At 41.5% G+C, this 22092-nt stretch overlaps 3 pseudogenes; 1 reads left to right on the forward strand and 2 right to left on the reverse strand.

The window, feature by feature from the left end:
* LOC114009453 (ran-specific GTPase-activating protein-like) overlaps positions 1–1175 on the forward strand; it is a 15954-nt pseudogene extending 14779 nt beyond the window's left edge.
* A 3499-nt stretch (positions 1176–4674) lies between these two features.
* Positions 4675–5519, reverse strand: LOC114009451 (E3 ubiquitin-protein ligase makorin-1-like; annotated as a pseudogene).
* Positions 5520–13129: 7610 nt separating this feature from the next.
* Positions 13130–18769, reverse strand: LOC114009454 (elongation factor 1-alpha 1 pseudogene; annotated as a pseudogene).
* Between the last annotated feature and the right edge of the window lie 3323 nt (positions 18770–22092).

A 22092-nucleotide genomic window follows, 5' to 3' on the forward strand; every position in this document is an offset into this window, starting at 1 on the left:
CTGGGTCTCTCTCTGATCAACTTAAAATAAAATGAATTAATAAATAAAATTAAATACAAAATTTAATTTTAAAAAGAATTAATTAATTAATTAATTAATATTATTTTTGCTATAGGGACACTCACGAGAGAGAGAGAGAAAGGGAAAGTGAGAAAACAAGCTGTCAGGTCACAAACTCCAACCATGGCTAGGCATGGAGTCCAGCATGTTAATCACCACACCACCTGCTGGCGCCGGTGTGTTTTTCTAAATATTAAATGAGCCAATATTTTTGTTTGTTTGTTTGTTTTGTTTAAGACATTAGTTTGGGTATATGTCACTTGCAAACAAATTATTTCTCACTGATACAGTTATTTTCTTTTTTTTTCATTGGCAGAAAAGAAGCTCACAGTCAAATTTGTAGCCCACATGTAGCAAGTGGATAGGATCATATTGAATATCTTTACTCCATCTTTTTTCTATACTTTTTTCTTCACTCATATTTTATCTTGTTATATTTTATGTATTTTTGTACGCTACTTTAAATCCTTTTTATAATATGACACTAAGCAATAGAGATGTTTCCTATATATTCTGAGTCTGGGGTGAAATGAAACTAGAGGTTTTGTTTCTAGTAGACCTTGTTGGTTTCTTACCCAAATTTCTTCTCTCCTACTTTTTCCAACCCCATTTTGTTGTAAAAACCATTTTTCTTCCATGTAAGCCAGATGCTTCATGGAAAACTGACATCTTCCACAGGTTCAGGGACGGGCGTGGTTACTCCTCTTTGTAAAGAATTAAGGAATTTCGGGGACCAGCAGTTGGCGTAATGGCTATGTCACTGGACTCCCATGTAGTCGACAATGATTCAAGTCCCGGACCCAGTGGCTTAAACTCACGCCGGGCGCGTGTGCGTGCGTGCCCAAGATCCCAAGAAGAGAATGGAGGAGCAGGGATTGCAGCGTGGCCATCCCCCCGGGGTGTGATTTCTCACTTTCTATCTCTCTGTCTCTCTCTGTCTTTCTGGTGAGCACATACGCCCTATAGCAAAAACCTCCCCCCCACCAAAAAAAAAAAAAAAAAAAAAGAATTAAGGAATTTGCACTACCAGGATGTCAGAATTTGTTTGCTGGTGGCTTCTATTTATGGGAGACCTTCTCCAATGACTTTTTTTGTTCTTTTACAGCACATTATGATGTGTGGGTATGAGTCCTTAAGCTATTGCAGCCATCTTACCCATCTATTTAAAAAATTGATACCAAAAGAAAATAAAGACAGAAGGGAAATTGAGCAAAGCCTCAGAAATACATCAGTCCTGAGCACTCTGGGTTCTGGTTCTTTGAAACAGTAAATATTTTCATTCAAGTCACATGACTGTACCCTTTATAAAAGTTCCAATGTAACTGAAGAATGAGTCAGTTTCCGTCCGGCAGTTGTTATAAAGGTTAAGTGAGTTAAAAACCTTCCAAAGTTCTATACAGTATGACAGTCAGTTACAAGAGATATCCTATCTGTATAAAAACAATCTTACTGTTAAGTCACTTGGCTTGACAGAGTTCAAAGGCCTCTAAACCTCCTTACATCCCATGTAAGCCTCTCAGAATTCAATTATCAGTAACTTCTCAGAGAGTGCACTTTATACCTTGAAATGACTCACAAATCAATTACACTTCTGTCACCATACCTATAAATAAGTCATCCTTTTAGGAAATCTTTAAACTCATTTACAAGGATCTACTCACAAGATGCCAAGCAGATGGCCCTTCTTTATAGGCCAAAGAGGAACAGAATCTCCTTCTCGTGGATAGATGATACAACTCAATTTTCTCTCATACCAAAAATCATGATTATGAGAACAACATGTTTTATTTTTTAGCCCAAATCCTTTCACCCAGTACCACACTTACTATCTCATGTATACAAACTCCATAGTAACAGCATTTAAAATTATTAAGTATTGGGATCAACAGATGGTGTAATGGTTATGGACTCCCACATGGTCGACTGGAGTTTGAGTCCCAGACCCAACAGCTTGAAGCTCACACTGGGGACATATCTAAGATCCCGAGAGAATGGAGGAGAAGGGATTGAGGTGTGACCGTACCCCCGGCGGGTGATTCCTTGCTTTCTGTCTATTTGTCTGGTGAGTACATGCGTCCTATAGCAAAAATCTCTCTAAAAGCAAACAAACAAACAAACAAACACTAGGAATTCAAACTATAAATTTTAAAGATGTCCTTTAAAGAAAATGTTGTCCCCTTTTTCTTCAAATTTTTTTTGCAAATTATTGTTTGGTGATCCCTGTAAAATATATCCTCAAACAAATAAAAGGCTAAATGCTAATGAAAAAAAAAAACCACTCTCCCAGAATTTCTAAATATATGTGTGCATATACATAACCACATAGAGAGATACGTATTTACGGTCTTGGCAGTAGGCTTAAAGAAGTTTGTCAAGCAAATTTTCTTGGGCCTGCTAATTTGGCCATTTTCATATTCTCAATTCACAAAACCGTCTATAAGTATAGTCCAACCATAAATTATAGGAATGCATTTGGTATTATGAGTTTAAACATGTTAATAGTAAAACAAAACAAAATAAAATGAATAAAACCCAAACCATATGTCAAGGTAGTGCTTTTCCTTATAGTGGTAAGAATAAACTCAGCTTTGCCTTATCAACACATCGTTTCTTTCTTTCTCTTTCTTCCTTCCTTTCTTCCTTCCTTCTTTCTTTTTTCTCTTCCTTTCTTCTCTTTCTCTCTCTCTCTTTCTTTCTTTTTCTTTCTTCTTTCTTTCTTTCTTTCTTTCTTTCTTTCTTTCTTTCTTTCTTTCTTTCTTCTTTCTCTTTATTTTTTTGAGAATTTTTACTATAAGGTGTGTGCACTCAGTAAAGAGACAGAGAGAGACAGACTGAAAACAAGAAATTACCCCTTGGACAGAGTGGGGGAGGGGAATGGCCACACCTGAATCCCTTATCTTCCATTCTCCTCTTGGGATTTTGAACATGTATGCACATGCACCCAGCATGTTTCAAGCCACCAGGTCTGGGACTGAGAACCAGACTGTGGTCAGCCATGTGGGAGTCCAACACCTTAATCATTTCGCCACCTAGTAGCCCCTCAACACATTGCTTCAATCAACAGGTTGTTTTGCTGATATTTTTTAGGGAGTTAATATCCTATAGCATTTAACATCTTATATTTTTAGCTTATTTTCTTCAGTTCTCTAGTTCTCTTGAAAGTAACTATTTAGGGGGCCAGCATATGGTGCAGCAGTTACCTCACTGGACTCCCACATGGCCAACCACGGTTCAAGTCCTGGACCTCATGGCTTCAGTGTGTGCACGTACCCAATATCCTGGGAGAAGAATGGAGGGGAAGGGATTGTGGTGTGGCCATCCCTCCTGGAGGGTGATTTCTCACTCTCTCTCTCACTGTCTCTGGTCGTCTGCTTTCTCTCTCTCGGGCAAGTACAGGTGCCCTGAGGCAAAAAAAAAAAAAAAAAGAAAAAAAAAACACTGAAAAAAGAGAAAAGAAAAGAACTATTTAAAATTTCTTATGTAATAAGAAAATATTTTAAACAAATTATTTAATTTATTTATTATTATTATTATTTTTTTTTACTTTATTATTTTTCACTTGGGTATAGGTGCTCACCAGAGAGAGACATAGAGAGAGAAAATGAGAAAGCAAGAGACCAGGTCTGGGACTCAAACCATGGTCAGCCATGTGGGAGACCAGCTGCCTAAACAACCATGCCAGCTGCTGGCCCCAACCATAAATTTTTACAGTTTACTTAACTTAGTAAAGCTGAGTGTTTTTTCACATAATTTACTGTTTACATTGCCCACCCCCATGTTATTTGTGTTGGATATATTTACTATTTACATTGCCCACCCCCATGTTATTTATGTTGGGTATATATATATATTTTTTTCTTTTTTGGAGAGATTTTTGCTATAGGGCGCGTGTGCTTGCCAGACAGACAGAGAGAGACATAGAGACAGAAAGTGAGAAATCACCCCCCAGGGGGGATGGCCACGCTGCAATCCCTTCTCCTCCATTCTCCTCTTGGGATCTTGGGCATGCACGCACACGCGCCCGGCGTGAGTTTAAGCCACCAGGTCCAGGACGCGAACCGCGGTCAACCATGTGGGAGTCCAGTGACATAGTCATTATGCTAACCGCTGGTCCCCAGATATATTTCCTATTTGGCTGCTTTCATATTAATATTTGTTTTATAAAAATCTTTTGAAAATTAAAAAAAAATGAGCATATTCTTTTGTTTCTTGTTATTACTCTCCCCACCCCACCTCTTTTTTTCAGGGCACAGAATAGTGTTTTTTTCTCTGGCACATACTTTTTTTTTTTTTCCAATTTGCTATAGAATACGTGTGTTCCCAGAGGGAGAGAGAGGAAAACTGAGAAATCACATCCCAGGAGGAATGACCATGCCGCATTCCCTTCCCCATTCTCCTCTCAGGACTCTGGGCATGCACACACACGTACTATCATGTTTTCCAAACTGCCAGGTCCAGCACAGTTGACCATGTGGGATCCAGCAGTCTTAACCTGTTCCACCTGCTGGTCCCAAACACATGTGTTTAAATACAGTTCGTTAGGTTGAAATTTGGTACAAGATACTAAATTTGTCCCCCAAATAGAAAGTACTAACAAAGAGCGAGGAGGGGTTCTCACTGTAAGATCCTGCTCTCAAATTGCTTAGCACTCCTCCACTTGAGGATGCATGTGTGACGGTAGATGTAGCTGTGGCTGGAGAGGATCTCGAAGCAGTCTTCACTGCGGGTGGCTTTCTCTTAGACCACCTCCGTGCAGATCCCACACATCCCGTCCTTACTGCCCTCCACACCAGAGGACAGCTCCATGTCCTTCTCTTGGGTCTCAGTGCCACATGTTAGGTGTTGTCATCTCTGAACTGCATCCATCAGACGGAAGCCTTACATCTCACATGTGTCTTGAATGTCTGTGGAAATGTGGGCAACTCCCCCATAGGGGCACTCTCTCTCTCACTGCATATAGGGGCAGAGCGCTTCTTTGTTTCCACAGCCCTTTGCTCTTTCCCAAATCCTTGTTCGCTGACCCAGGGTGGAATGCACTGACCCAGGGTGGAATGCACTGACCCAGGGTGGAATGCACTGACCCAGTGCTGAAATGTACAGTCCAGCCACAGTAGGGCTGCCTGAGAACCAACTCTATGTTCTTCACTGAGTCCTCTGAACCAGATCCTACCGCAAAGTTTGAATTTCTTGACTCAGCTTCGCCTGTATTCATTTCAACAAGTGGTCCAACTGTGGGTGAGAGGTCTGATAAAGCAGCAAGCGATGATTTTGCAGTTAGATCTGTAGTAGTGGCTTCTTCCTGTTTCAAGAACTTACTGTGTTGGTAGCTGTAGTGGTCTCCATAAATATAATACCCTTGCTGAAAATACTTGCACACTACAGGAACTGTCAGCGAGGTCATGCAAGTACAGATAGTTGTCTCCTTCCTCACAAACCCCCTGCATAAAATACCTGCAGATGACCTGTCCAGTCCAGCTGGCAGCCGCTTCCCCTTCTCCTTCCCACCCCGCTAGGTGGTGACTGTGGGGATAGGGGTGGGGCGGCTGCTGCCACCACCACAGCTGTGGCTCCTGCTGTTGATGCTGTGACTGTTGTTCTGAGAGCCGAAGCCTCTGTCATTACTGTGTGTCCCATACCACAGTGGCCCTGAAACTTAGGTCCAGTTTGGTTGTAGGGAGGAGAGGTCTGGGAAAGGGAAGGTGACTGAGGTGCCCGTTCGCTCCCCAAAGGCTCCTGGTTGTGTTGATTTTTTGTTTGTTTGTTTAAGAAGTACAAAAATGTTCAGATAATCGTTTTGATGGGAGAATTTGGAGAGTAATTACTTTTTTATCTCTTAATTGTAATTTTTTATTTTATTATAGAAACATGAATTACTAGGCCCAACTTTAAAACATGAAGGGAAAAAACAATCTCTTTACTATTGCTACTTAAGTCTGGATGTGTAATTTAAGATATTGCACAAGAAAGAACCCTCCTTTTATCTCTAATTTATCTCTAATCATTAACCAAGATTATACAACTCATTGGTTATCTTGAACATTGAACTTTTATTGCTATTTTGAAGTTACTTAAATGCAACCACTTACTAGTATTTACTTGCTAAGTAGGAATGACACAGCGTGTGTTTTTCCCTGAGTCATTCTGATGACATATTTTCTTCTACTGAATTATCTTTTTTTTTTTTTTTGAGTTTTTTTGCTATAGGGCGCGCACGCTCGCCAAACAGACAAAGACAGAGAGACAGAAAGCGAGAAATCACCCCCCAGGGGGGATGGTCACGCTGCAATCCCTTCTCCTCCATTCTCCTCTCAGGATCTTGGGCATGCACACACACGCACCCGGTGTGAGTTTTAAGCCACCGGGTCCGGGACACAAACCGCAGTCGACTACGTGGGAGTCCAGCGACATGGCCATTACGCTAACTGCTGGTTCCCTTCTACTGAATTATCTTTAAGTCAACAATAATTTGTAGTCTAAACACATTGAACCATTAAGGTGAGACTTGGGAGAGATCATTTTATACAAGACCAGCAGAGCCAACGCCAGAATCCAGGTCTCCCGACTCCTGTATGTCTGATGCCCTCCTTAGAACAGCATTTACATGTCAGTGGTAACACATAAGAGGGAGAGTTCATGTAACACCTCACCTGTGGAATAGAAACATCCCTAAAATTTTGCATGTCTTTAACATTGCATTTATTGGGTTGTTGGAAAAGTCATGATATATTTTTCTGTTTTTCTGTGCAAAAATGCATTATGACTTTTCTTTTTTTTTTTTTTTTTTGAGAGGTTTTACACTATAGGGCGCGTGCGCTCGCCAGGCAGACAGAGAGAGACATAGAGTCAGAAAGCGAGAAATCACCCCCCGGGGGGATGGTCACGCCGCAATCCCTTCTCCTCCATTCTCCTCTCAGGATCTTGGGCATGCACACACACGCACCCGGTGTGAGTTTTAAGCCACCGGGTCCGGGACACAAACCGCAGTCGACTACGTGGGAGTCCAGTGACATAGCCATTACGCTAACTGCTGGTTCCCCATTATGACTTTTCTGACAACCCAATAGATCATATTTTCAAAGCGCTAGGAGAGCTTGTGATTTAAAAACTATGACGATGTATCTTTCGGTAACGTAAGTCATCACACTATTTTTGCCTTCTGTGTAAAATTGACATACATTGTATCGTAAAACCCTACAGATCTTCTAGCTGAATCTTGGCGAGAACATCCGTTATTTCTGTCATAGAGATAAAGAGCATTCTTCTTGATAAGTTATGGGATTAGAGCAATTTTCTTAACCTTGAACCTTGGTGTCCTAATTGGTAAAACTGAAAGGAAAATACATTCCTCATGAGATTGTTGCAGGGATTAGAGGCAAAAGTTTTTGAGTATTTTTTTTAACTCATCAGAGGTAGGACCAGCAGATGGCATAATGGATATGTCACTGGACTTCCATGTAGTGGAACAGGGTTCAAGTCCTGAACCTGGCTGCTTAAAACTCCTGCCAGGAGCATGTGCATGTGTGCCCAGGATCCTGAGAGGAGAATGGAGAAGAAGGGATTGCAGTGTGGCCATCCCCCAGGGGATGATTTCTCACTTTCTGTCTCTCTGGTGAGCACACATGCCCTATAGCAAATAATAATAATAATAATAATAAAAATAAAAGTCTCTTAAAAAAAATAGAATTACCAGAGGGTGAATGCACTTGCTAGATAGAGAAGGGGGAGGGAGGAGCACCCAATGAGGTGTGATTATGCCACAATCTTTCCCCATTTCTTCATCCTGCCAAGATTGGGGGCATGTGTATATACATGCCTCATATGTTTTTCAAGCCACCAGGGTTGGGATTTGAACCCCATCAGTCAGGTAGGATCCAGCTCTCCCTACCATTAGGCCAGGAGGCAAGCCTCCCCCAATTTATTTTGAAGTATTTAACATAAAAATGTATTTGTTATTTAAGAAATCTATGCAGGGACCAGCAGTTAGCGTAATGGCTATGTCGCTGGACTCCCATGTAGTCGACTGTGGTTCGCGTCCCAGACCCGGTGGTTTAAACTCATGCCGGGTGCGTGTGTGTGCGTGCCCAAGATCCCGAGAGGAGAATGGAGGAGAAGGGATTGTGGCGTGGCCATCCCCGCTGGGGGGCGATTTCTCGCTTTCTGTCTCTCTGTCTCTGTCTGTCTGTCTGGCAAGCACACGCGCCCTATAGCAAAAACCTCTCCAAAAAAAAAAAAAAAGGAAAAAAAAATCTATGCAATGTTGACATAGAATAGATATCCACTAAATGTAAGATCTTATTTATTTATTTATTTAGAGTTATGGGCACTATGTGCACTCACCAGAGAAACAGAGAGACTGAAAGCTCTGAGAACTCACCCGCCATGGGGGAATGGTCACACCACAATCCCTTCTCCATTCTCCTCTTGGGATTTTGGGCATGCCAGGCGCGTGTACCTGGCTTGAGTTTTAAGCCACCGGGTCCAGGACTTGAACCATGGTCAGCCATGTGGGAGTCAGCCATGTAACCATTATTCCCTCTGCTGGTCCCAATGCAAGGTCTTTTAATGCCTTTAAGTCATTAACAAAAATTTTGAAGGTGATGGAACCACTGCTGAGCCTCTTAGAATGCCAGTACACCAGCCTAAGGTTATTCCATTCTGTTAATTTCTTTGAATTTGCAGTTCAACCAGCTAAAGATTCATGTAAATACACTCTCATCTAAGTAGAAATCATGCTATGTCTTGTCAGATGTCTTGAGAGTTTGAGAAGAAGCTGAGGTAAAGCAAGAGTTTCTTTGGGCCAGAACTGAGGACTGCAACCCAGGTGCACAGATTCTAGTTGCGCTGAATATGTGCACTGAGGTGTCACAGATTTCAGGATGATTTTTAAGGCAAAATTCGAGGAAGGGAGATTACATAAGTTGTTAGTTATGAACTTTATAATGGTTGAAAGACTAAAGCAAGAGGTCTTGTACCACTAAGAAGGAAAAGCAGTTCAGAACAATCCGTAGAACTTGAGGTCCATTAAAATCCCAAGAGAGGGATGATCTGGTGCCTTGGTTATGCATCTGGGTTACTGCCTAGAAGGCATGTTTTAGTTTATAGTAAATAAACACTACAAACTGTTCCTTGATTTACAGGGTGACCTCAGCCTTTCTTCATTATGACATTCTCACTTCATTGTGTAAAGGAAAAGGACTAGCCAGATGATGACCTGTGTTATTTTAAATGACCAGTGAAAATTCTTCATGGACAACGGTAATCTCCTCTTGTCTTGCCCTTCTCTTTGTTGCGTAAACCAGACCTTTAGGAGGCCATTTTGGTGCAAGCTTTTCTGAGCAACCAGAATCTGTGAGGGGTGAATTACCCTAAACCCTGGTTCGTATGAGCCTCTTTTGCTTCACTTATTATGCCTCGTCCTTCCTTTTTTTTTTAGGTCGACACAACAGTGATTCGCTGTACAAGGTCAACAAACTTAGTTGTGAGCAAAGTATAACTTACTGTTGTAATTGTTAAGAAGTACAAACACTGTAGATTATAGCTAGTGCATGTTACTGAGGTCTCATCCCGATTGTCTCCTGGGCTAGGTAAATTATTACTATTATTGGTTTGCTGTGTGTGCACTTGTTGAAGACAGAGAGAGAGAGAGAGAGAAAGTGAGAAAGGGCTATGTTGTCATTCCTCCTCCTTCATTCTTAAGATCTTGGGTAGGCACATACGCACATGTGCCTGGCATGATTTTCTTTAAAAAATTATTTTATTTAACTTTATTTATTCATTCATTTATTTATTTTTCACTTGTCCAGAGAGGGACAGAGTGTGTGTGTTGAAGGGAATGAAAAAACAAGCTGCCAGGTCTGAGACTCAAACCATGGTCAGTCACGTGGGAGTCCAGAGACCCCTTAATAAGAATGCCACCTGCCAGTCCTGTGCCTGGCATGATTTTTAAGCCACTAGATCTGGGACTGCAAAGTCGGCCACGTAGAATCCAGCCACCTTAATCTCCATGCCACCTACTGGTCTGAACTAGGTAAATTTTTTTGAGATTTTTTTTGCTATAGAGCATATGTACGTGCTAGGAAGATGGAGAGAGACAGAAAGACAGAAAGCAAGAAATAATCCCCAAGGGGGATGGCCACTTCACAATCCCTTCTCCATTTTCCTCTAGAGATCTTGGGCATGCACGTACACATGCCCGGCGTGAGTTTAAGCCACCAAGTCGGGAACTTGAACTGTAATCGACTACATGGGAGTTCAGTGACATAGCCATTTCACCAACTGTTGGTCCCATGAACTAGGTAAATTTTTTAAAGAAATAATTATTTTATTTAACTTTATTTATTTATTTATTTTCATTTGACCATAGAGACAGAGTGAGAGAGAGAGAGAAAGTAAGAAGGCAAGCTGCCAGGTCTGGGATTCAAACCGCAGTCAGCCATGTGGGAGTCCAGCACCCTTAACCACCATGCCTTTTGATGGCTCCCAAACTAAGTAAATTTTAACATGCCTCATATTTTTAAGTTTGAGCTGACCTGCCTTCCTTTCCCAAGTTCAAGATACACTATACTTGCTATTGATTCAATAATCACACCCGAAGGAAATTGAATTCGGTTTTATGGTTTTTAGGTAGGAAAAAGCTAGCAAATGGAAGCGGGAGAGAGGGTTGGAGTACCGGCCTGTGTGGCTAGATAGAAAAATTCCCTGCCCAAGGTAATGTAGGAAGGGCAGAAAATTCCCCACCCAAAGTAATGTAGACAGGAGATCACTGGGAGTTGTCTAGCTGATTAAGCCGCATTTGATAGTCAATGAGATGAGGACAATCAGTGGGCCCAGCCAATGATCAACTAACACAACTCTAGATTAAAAAGTGATAAAGCTCATAGAATGTAGCTTCCAGGGCCTTTTGAGCTACTCTTTCTCTGTCCACTCAGGTCCACTCCTACCTCTTAGCCATGTACTTTGGCTTTTACTTAATAAACTACCTTTCCTTTCACTATTGGCATGTTTCATTTCATTCTTTGAAACATCATCACGGAAGCCATCCTGCAACAGTTTGTTCTTAAAGTACTCATTCTGGTTCTTAGTGATTATCTTCCTTTTTTTTTTTTTAAAGAGATTTTTGCAATAGGGTGTGTGCATTCACCAGAGAGACAGAGTAACTGAAAGCAAGAAATTACCCCCCTCCCGCCCCGGGGAGGATGGCCACACTGCAATCCCTTCTCCTCCATTCTCCTCTCGGGATCTTGGGCACAAACGCACATGTGCCTGGCGTGAGTTTAAGCCACTCGGTCCAGGACTTGAACCGTGGTTGACCACATAGAAGTCCGGCAACATAGCCATTATGCCAACTGCTGATCGCCCTTTGGCAAATTTTAAAAATAAGCACAAACCAGCCTTTCTAGATTTTTCTGGTGGTTAATATCAGACATTCTTATCTATGATTCAGCATCTTCCTATTCCTTTATATGGTGGTACACAATGGTAATACAACAGTCTGAGAGGTTAGACCCACCTGGGAAGGTCTCACGTTTGTGTCTTTCTATATATACTGGCCATGAGCACCTGTGCCCATGAACTGGGCTAGCTGAGGGTGGGGATAGGTTGCGCTGTGAGGACCCTGTTGGGAGTGACTCTCTCTCTCTTTTTGTCTCTGTCACTCATGGAAGAAAAAATTAAATAGACATTAATTTAAAAATTTTGTACACACACACACACACATATACATATATATCAAAACATTTGCCCCATCCAGTCTTTTGATAATTCTACTGTTCTCAGTGATTCAAGAAGATTGCCAATTTCTTCTATGAGATCCTTTTTAATTTTTGTTTTTGTTGTTGTTTTAGAGTTTTGCCATAAGGCACATATATTTGCTGGATGGAGACAGAGGGAAAGTGATTTCTAATTTTGGCTTTAAGATTTGGTGATGGGACCAGCAGTTGGCGTAATGGCTATGTTGCTGGACTCCCACATAGTTGACTGCGGTTCCAGTCCTGGACCCGGGGGCTTAAACTCACACTGGGAGTGTGTACGTGTGTGCCCAAGATCCTGAGAGGAGAATGGAGGAGAAGGGATTGCGGTATGGCCATCCCCCTGGTGGGCGATTTCTCGCTTTGTCTCTCTGTCTCTGTTTTCCTGGCAACCGTACCTGCCCTATAGCCAAAAAGCCTCTACCAAAAAAAAAAAAAAAAAAAAAAGATGTGGTGATAACTTGTAGGCCCATGAAGAAGTATTCTATAGGTCTATGATTAGATCTCAGACTTCTAAAAATTTGCCACAGGGTGTGTACATTCACTAGAGAGAGGTGAGAGAGAGAGAAGGAAAACCAGAAAGCACCCTTCCATGGGAAAGGGTCACACCTTTTCTCCCTCCTTTTCCTTCCATTTCTCCCTCCTTTCAGGATTTTGCACGCTGGGCATGTTTTTCGAGCCACCAGGTCCAGGTCTCAAAGCACATGGTTGGCCATGTGGGATCCAGCTATTTTAACTACCACACCATGGGTTGGCCCAGGTCTGATCTTTTAATGAGCCTGTATCTATGAGTCTTGAATGAATCACAAGTGCTGCTCACAACTCCTACTCCAACTCCTCTTAAGCAGGACAGGGTGACTAGAGTGGCTGGAGTTGGGTATTTTCTTTCTCCCAAGTGGAAGATTAAAGGGGGCTGAAGTTGGATGTTTCTACATTCAAGCTTTTGTGATATTGCACATCATGTAGTCCTTGGGAAATCCCATTGTACACTTGTGAAAGAACGAGAATTGAAAAAGACAAATAATACTCAACTTTTTTGTTGTTCTCACTAAGCCTTGTTTTAATGGGTGTCAAAATTCTGTGAGAGATTTTTGGTCAAGTTCTTTCCATTGAAAAGTAAACTAATCACTTAAAACTGCCACACAGAAAAAAATCAAAATGGTCCACAGGACATTCTCCTTTCCTTCTGAAGGTTTGACGATGCACTCTTAGCATTAGCCAGTCTTTAATTAGTAATTAAACCGAATGGCTGATTGAGACCAACAGTTCTGAGACTGTTCTTCCACCACTGATTAAGATGGGGTGGCAGGAATTAGGGATATTCACTCAGCCCTCTGAACTTTCTGGGCAGACTTGGTGACCTTGCCGGCAAGAGCTCTTGTCCATGGCTTTGATGACAATTGTCTGTCGCGTATCACGAACAGCAAAACGACCCAGAGGAGGATAGTCAGAGAAGCTCTCAACACACACAGGATTGCCAGGAACCATATCAACAATGGCAGCATTGCTGGATTTCAAGAATTTAGAGCGATCTTCCAGTTTCTTACTAAAATAGTGATCAGTCCTTTCCTTGAGCTCAGCAAACTTGCAAGCAATGTGAGCTGTGACAATCCAGTACAGGGGCACAGCCAGCACTGATTTGGCCTGGATGGTTCAGGATAATCACCTGAGCAGTGATGCCAGCTGCTTCCATTGGTGGGCCATTTTTACTGTCACCAGCAACTTTGCCACACTGAACATCTTTGACAGACACGTTCTTGACACTGAAGTCCCCATTGTCCCCAGGAAGAGCTTCACTCAGAGCTTCATGGTGCATTTCAACTGACTTGACTTCAGTTGTCACATTGACTGGTGCAAAGGTGACCTCCACACCAGTCTCCACTTGGCTGACAGGGACAGTGCCAACACCACCAATTTTTTACACATCCTGGAGGGGCAGATGCAAGGGCTTGTCAGTTGGACGAGTTGGTGGCAGGATGCAATCCAGAGCTTCAAGTAGTGTAGTTCCACTGGCATTGCCTTCTTTATAGGTGACTTTCCATCTTTCGGACCATGGTAATATTAGTCTTTGGCTCCAACATGTTGTCACCATTCCAACCAGAAATTGGCACAAACGCTACTGCGTTGGGATTGTAGCCAATTTTCTTATTGTAGGTGCTGATTTCTTTAACGATTTCCTCATATCTCTTCTGACTGTAGGGTGGCTCAGTAGAATCCATTTTGTTAACACCAATAATTAGCTGTTTCACACCCAGTGTTTAAGCAAGAAGAGCATGTTTAAGGTCTGCCCCTTCTTGGAGATACCAGCTTCAAAATCACCAACACCAGCAGCCACAATCAGGACAGCACGGTTGCACTGAGACGTGCCTGTCGTCATGTTTCTGATAAGGTCTCTGTGTCCTGGGGCAGCAATGATAGATAATACTTGCTGGTCTCAAATTTCCACAGGGAGATCTCAATGGTGATTCCACACTCATTAAATGCGAGCTTTCCGTTCATCCAGTATACTTGAAGAAGCCCTTTCCCATCTCAACAGTCTTCTTCTCCAAGTTTTCAATGGTTCTTTTGTCGATCCCACCACGTTTGTAGATCAGAGGGCCAGCAGTGGTGGACTTGCTGGAGTCTGCGTGTACAATGGCAAAACTGTTGATGTGAGTCCTCTTCTTTCCTGTTTTGGCTTGGTTTAGCAGTTGTTTTCACCTGTGCTCTGGCGGCAAACTTGTGAAAAAACTGCCCTACTATTACTATGGAAATAGTTTTGATATTACAGATCTCCTGAAAGTGTCCCATAACTCTCAGGTTCTTTCTCAGGGGTCAGGCTCTGGTAAAAGCCCAGCAGGTTAGGCTCTGGTTAGTTCCTCTTGAGGGCAGACTTTATCGGGAAGAACAGATGCTCTGGTGTATTTCAGTTACTCTTTTTATACCCCTGCTGGAAGCACTGAAGCAGGCAGAGATTTTTTATTTTTTTAATTTTTTTTTGGAGAGGTTTTTGCTATAGGGCGTGTGCGCTTGCCAGACAGACAGAGAGAGACAGAGAGACAGAAAGCGAGAGAGAAATCATTCCCCAGGGGGGATGGTCACGCCGCAATCCCTTCTCCTCCATTCTCCTCTCGGGATCTTGGACATGCATGCACACGCGCCCGGCGTGAGTTTTAAGCCACCGGGTCTGGGACGTGAACTGCGGTTGACTACATGGGAGTCCAGCGACACAGCCATTACACTAACTGCTGGTCCCCAGATAGAGATTATTTTTCTCTACGTTTAAAAAAAAATTACATTTAATCACTGTACATGTTTATAGAGTACAACATTGTTTTCCCCAGCATGAATATAGCACATATTATTCAAGTCAAAGACATTACCATATACATTATCATCAACAGATAAGTGTTCGTTTTTGTGACTATTGAATGTTTTATTGTTTTCCCTGATTCCCTTTCTCCTACCCCCTTGGACTTGTCTATACTGAGCCACCAGCAGTCCATCAATTACAGTTCAGGGTCCTCTACCCCAGCACTGAGTCCTTCTGGGGATTCTTGCTCTGCTAAGTTGTAATTCTCTCTACTTGTTTGTCTGTCTCTCCAATTTGAGGATAGCACTTTGCCCTGCGACCTCACTTCTCTATAGCGCTCATGAGAGTTGTTTATTTTTTACTTTGTTCAGCCTTTTACTTATTGTTGAGACAAAGTAGTAACTTCCAAGCTCCTTACAGATGGTGTATAAGCCCACTTGCTTTTCTCATTCAATAATATACATATGTCAGTCATTCTATAATTTAAATAATTTGTTTTGATTAATACTTAGGTCTTCCCTCTGCAAGGAACGGGCTGACCATGTGAAAAAATAGAAATGTAGAGCCTTTATTGGGAACGCTCCTGAGCGAGGTTCACTGGTCCGACAGAGACAGAGAGAGAGGGTCAGAGAAGTCGCGCCCTAGGTGGGGGTTTAGCGAGTTTTATAAGGGTATAGGGAGGGAGAGTGTCTTAGAGGTAGAAACAGTCCATGTAGGTAATGGTTTAGGAAAGAGCAGACTGCTCTGCCACGTAGGGTCTGGCGCCGTGGCAGAGTAGAGCGCCGTGTGCTACATCAGGGTTAGATCCGAGTGCAGCGCAGGTCTGATCCAATCCCTACATCCAAGCTGCCCAGGCCTCCGGCCTAATACCCGCTCTCTCTGATTACTTAAAATGTTTAAGCACAAAAATGGTATAAATCTTGTTTGTTTAAAAACATGATTATAGGGCTGGTCTCATAGCCTTGTGGTTACACTGAATCCTGGAGAGCCAACTGTGGTTTGAATTCCAGCACATGTTTGTGCATGCCCCGAATCTCAGTAGGGTGGAAAACTAGGAGAGAAGAGAATGGGTGTGGCCCCACTGGGGTGTAGAGAGCAGCAATCTGAGAAAACATGTGACCTTTAGACTTCCTGTGAGCCACTCTAGCAATGGTGTTGAGAGTATTTACATACAAAAGCGCTATCTGACTGTTGTTATTGGTTATTTTTCTGTCATTGTTGATACTGATACTGCTGAGCAGTATGAGGCTAAATGAAGCTACATGTGTTTATCAGATTTCACCCCAAAAAGAGCAGAGAAATTACATGGCGCCAGTCCTTTTCACACCTTCAGATGGTTTATAGCCGAAAACAACTGGCTTTGCATTCCATTTCCTCTTTCCCAGTTTTCTGCCCTTCAAAAGAATAAACCTGAGGCCCTTTCGAGGTCCCAACTTCTCCATCAGAGAAGCTGGGCCCACCTGATCCTTGCTTTTCTATACTTATGTGTCTTTGTATGTTTGTTATTGCCTTTATTTCTCACCCATAGCCTTCCCCACTCAAAAAGAAGTGTTCAGCTGAGCAGGTCTCTGCACTGGGGAGTATTTTCTCTCTTCTCTCTCTCTCTCATCTTTTCAACTCTCCCTGGCAAGTGTATGTGCTCTCTGACAATTAAAAATACATGATTGGGGCCAGCAGGTGGCATGGTAGCTAAAGGCGCTGGGCTCCCACATGGCCAACCACGGTTTGAGTCTCGGACCTGGCAGCTTGCTTTCTCACTTTCTCTCTTTCTCTTGCTCACTTTCCTGCTCTGTTTCTCTCTGGTCAAATTAAAATTAATAAATAAATGAAGTTAAATAAAATAATTATTTTTAAGAAAACATGATTATAATTTCTAATACAGATTATAACCCACTTCATTAATTTCCTCCTGAGGTAGATGCTAATAAAACATTTCATAGTCATAAAAGGAAAAAAATATCAAACCCTCGAGAAAATTAGAAGGATTAATTGTGATAAAACAGCCAGATGAGGCAAGATGTGTGCTTTTCATCTATTAAGAATTTTGATCAATTATAGCAGTGATTTTTAAAGTGTAACCTGAGGATTATGAGACACTTTTAGAGGATCTATAAGATCAAAACTGTTTTCATAATAGTAAGGTGTTATTTGTCTTTTTAAACTTTTATTCTTTCACAAGTGTCCAATGGAATTTTTCAAGGACTACATGATGTACAGTATCACAACACATTGAATGCAGAATACATATGAGAATCCAGTTGTTTTCTATCATTCCAGATATTAAATATTTGCACAAATGTAAAAATAATTGCTGCTCTTTTTAGAAATAATTGTATTGCTTTCAAACATATTTTCAAAATAATATAGTATTTATATTAATACTTTTATTTTAATTATTAGGTAAATAAATTTTTAATTTTAAGTAAATAAATATTTTAAATTTCTTACTTTTAGTTTCTAACATGGCTAATATGCATAACTATTATCCACTTAAACAAAACTTGTTGGTATATGCATACATTTTTTAGAGTAATATTTTTTTGAGAGAGATATTCTGCTATAGGGTGCATGCACTTGCCAGAGAGACAGAGATACAGAAAGATAGAAAATGAGAAATCATCCCCCAGGGAATATGGCCATGCTACAATCCTTCCTCTTCCATTCTCTTCTTGGGATTTTGGGCATGCATGCACATGTGCCCAGCATGAGTTTAAGCCACTAGATCCCAGGCTCGAACCCTGGTCAACTGCGTGAGAGTCCAGCAACATAACTATGACACCATCTGCTGGTCCCTACAGTAACATTTTTTTTTTTTAATGTATTAGTCTCTTAAATTGTGTAGAAAACAGAAGTAGAGTTACAAATTATTGCTACAATAATACTAACTTTTATAATTCCCACATATTTATCTTTACTGGAATCTTTATTTCTTCATCTAGCTTCAAGTTATTGTCTAGTGCATTTCATTTTACTTTGCAGAACTTCCTTAAGCAGTTCTTGAAGGACAGGTCTATTGGTAATGAATTTCTAAGCTTTTGTTTTATTGGGAATATCTTAATTTCTTCCTCACTTTTGAGGAACCATTTTGCTAGGCATAGGATTCTAGGTTGACAGTGGTTTATGTTGTTGCTTTTTGGCACTTTGAATATATAAGTCTATTGTCTTTTGGCCTTTTTTTTGATGAGAAATGTACACATAGTCTTATTGAGAACCCCTTGTTTGTGATGAGGCGCTTCTCTCTTGGAGCATTCGGAATTTGTTATTTTTCAAAAGTTTTAGTAAAATATGTCTTTCTGTGGACCACTTTGAGGTTTTTTTAAATAAGAATTATTTTATTGAACTTTATTTATTTTAATTTGACTAGAGAGGGACAGAGGGAGAGAGAGAGAGAGGGAAAGTGAGAAAGCAAGTCTGCCAGGTCCAAGACTCGAGTCATGGTCTGCCATGTGGGAGTCCAGCACTCTTAACCACCACACCACCTGCCAGCCCCTTGAGTTTTGTTTTTTTTTTTAAGTTTATTTATTTAATGAGAGAGAGAGAAGGGGGCAGGAACCCCTAATACAGCCTATCACACTCTTCCCCCATCACAAGCCTTCCACCTACCCAGGATCACAGGCACACCCAACTTGTTCAGGTTGACCCAAGATCCAAACCTGGGATCTTCTCCCATGACTCTAGTTTCACACAGCAGCCTCCTACAGTCTGTTCCACCATGGACAGGCTTCTTTGAGTTCCTCTTACTTAGAGTTCATTGAGCTTCTTAGAGTTGTTATCTTCATGTCCTTTATCAAAAGTGGGAAGTTTTCAGTAATTCTTTTTTTCAAATACTTTTGTGTGAAGAAGCTCTGAGACTAAAAATTGAAGCAAGCAGTTCAATAGAAGATTTAACAAAAGTTTAATATCAAAGAGTAACTTATAATGATGGTAACTAAAACCTGGGGAAGGCACACGTACCTGTACTTGTACTTGTATATGCATGACTATAACCCACTTAAACAAAAGCTCATTGGGATCCTCATACATTTTTTTAGAGTATTTTTTTTAATGTATTCCTCTCTTAAATCATGTAGAAAACAAAAGTTGAGTTATAAGTTATTGTTACAATAGTACTAATTTTTATAATTCCCATATATTTATCTTTGCTGGAATCTTCATCAAGCTTCAAGTTATTGTCTGGTGCATTTCATTTTACCCCGCAGAACTTACATTATACCTGCCTCGGGTTTAAAGATGGCATTTCCTTTATCAAGGGCTAGTGGCATCAGTGAGACACAGACCAATGGCCTAAGCTGCAACCTTAGTTAAATGACTGCCTCAGGTGAGAATTTATAGAGGGTTTTACTTAAGCAGAAATTCCTGCTCCAGACTCATCAAGGTTACTTTAGGGTGAGGAAGAGGTGGGATGGCATTCATTTTCACAAAATGGAGTCAGTCTGGTACATTCACATGCTCTACCCCCAACGTCTATGTGACCCATATGATCTTAAGCATCCCTGTCCTGCAAATTCCATGTGGTCAGACATAGGGAGGTGGCTTCCATCCACAGTCTACAGCAGCAATACACACAACGGCAAGTACAAGGAATTCTTACTAGACAGAAAATAATGCTGGCACCCACCATCTCCACTTCCAAGAGAGAAAAGTTACCATTGCGTAAATGGGTCTACAAAGGACACTCGATTTATTTGATCGATGGCCTTTTTCATATATGAAAGAGATCAGTAATATTGAACTTGTAAGAGGGACATTCTTGCCCTTAAGGGGCACAGGCGCTCCCTCAGGCAGTTGATAAGATGTCTATTGCAATTTGATTTTGCAAAACAACTTTTCTCATTTGGGCTGTTTCTTTCTTTAACAAACAAATACTTTCTCTAGAATCATTCAGCACCGAGACAAAATATTTGTCTAATGCCTGTCTTTTTTTTTTCTTTCTTTTTTAATTCCCAGAAGGTGCATGTAGTCACCAGAGAGAGACAGAGACAGAGATAGAGAAGGGAGAGGGAGAAAGCACTCCCAATGAGGTGTGGTCACATCACAATTCCTTCTTTATTTTTCTATCCTGCCAGGATTTGGACCATACATGCCCGTGCCTGGTGTGTTTTATGCGCCACTGATGCTGGGATTTAAACCACAATTTTCCATGTGGAATCTGGCTCCCTTTAATCAGGAGACTATGGAGCCAGCCCTAATACTTGTATTTCTAATGGAGCATGAATATTTGCATATTGTGGTAAGAGAATGGAAACGCTGTTTCCACCAAGCCAGCCCACAGGTCCAACTAGTCTCAAGAGTAAGTAAATTTTATGGAGTGTCTGATAATGGTGACAATACTTGACCTGCATATGTGCCCTATAGTATAAAAATCTAAAACAGGGAACCAGCAGTTAGCGTAATGGCTATGTCGCTGGATTCCCACATAGTCAACCGCGGTTCGCATCCCGGACCCGGTGGCTTAAAACTCACTCCAGGCGTGTGTGCGTGCGTGCCCAAGATCCCGAGAGGAGAATGGAGGAGAAGGGATTGCGGCGTGACCATCCTCCCTGGGGGGTGATTTCTCGCTTTCTGTCTCTCTGTCTCTCTCCGTCTGGCGAGTGCACGTGCCATATAGCGAAAATCTCTCAAAAAAAAAAAAAATCTAAAACAAAACAAAAACAGGTATCAGACACTGTAGGTTTTAGGGGGCCTAGCAGGTCATGATAGACCAGGTCCTACCCACATTTCCTTTTCAGTCCAATAAAAAGTGATGACCAGACATGGCATGCCTTTGGAGCTGGACATTGACAGCAGTCTGCATATCTAGCGGTGAGAGCAGTTGCAGACGTCAACGTAAGTGGCAGCCCAGGACAGGCAGGTGTTGGTGACAGGTTCCTATAGGCCGGAGAAGCGGTAAGGGCCTAAGATGACATGAGTTTCAGGAAAAGGAGTCAGTTGAGTACATTCACATGGTTCGCCCTGCCCACTTCTCTCTCGCCTCGTTCTTGGACTCCCACAGTTACACTGGCCTGCTCGACCGTTTTACGTAGATCTGGACTCTGTTCACTTTCCTCTCATCTTTTTTTCTTTCTGTTCCTCAGAATCAACAATATCCATTTTCCTATCTTTAAGTTTGGTGATTCTTCTTCCTGTTTAAATCTGTCTTCATATACTTCTGCTGAATTTTCCATTTTAATTATTATACTTTTCAGTGCCAGAATTTCTTGTTAAATTTTCCCTTTATTGATGCTTCTATTTTGTTAGTACATCATTTGCTAGATGCTTTCCATATCTTTCTTAGTCCTTTGGCTGTCTCTAGGACAGTTTTTGTTTTTTTGTTTTTGTTTTTTTTTAAAGAGAAATTTTTGCTGTAGGGTATGTGCGCTCGCCAGAGACATAGAGAGAGATAGAGAGGCAGAAAGCAAGAAATCACACCCCAGGAGGGATGGCCACACCGTAGTCCCTTCTCCTCCATTCTTCCACGATTTGGGGCGTTCATTGCACATGTGCCTGGCGTGAGTTTCAAGCCTTAACCATTACACCATTGCTGGTCCCAAGACAGTTGTTTTAAGGCCTTTGTGCAGTTGATTTGCTGTAAAGTCTTTTTCAGAGACAATTTCTTTCTTTCTTTTTTTTCCTTTAAATGACTTACTTTCCTGTTTCTTTGTATGCCTTATGGTTTTTGTTATTGTGGTTGAAAACTAGACATTTTAGTCTAATAACGTAGTAACTCTAGAAATCAGATTCTCCCCTTTCCCAGGGGTTTTCTGTTTTTTTTTTTTTTTTTTTCTTTTTCAGTTTTTGTAGGTAGTCTCTCTGCCAAAAATCAGCCCAAGGTAAAACTTAAGGTCTTCTGAGGTCTTTTCTGAGCCTGCAGTTTTTCCTGGATGGCACAGATACATTCTAATCTTTCAGTTCTTTGTGAATGTCCTAATCTTTAATGTCTGGCCTCGGAAAGGAGGAAAAGAGAAAAATTAAGAGGGTTCTGGCCCTTTAAGTCCTCTGTAAGTCACTTCAACC

Source organism: Tupaia chinensis, unplaced genomic scaffold, assembly GCF_000334495.1.
Source record: "Tupaia chinensis unplaced genomic scaffold, TupChi_1.0 Scaffold000539_1, whole genome shotgun sequence".
Taxonomy (NCBI): Eukaryota; Metazoa; Chordata; class Mammalia; order Scandentia; family Tupaiidae; genus Tupaia; species Tupaia belangeri.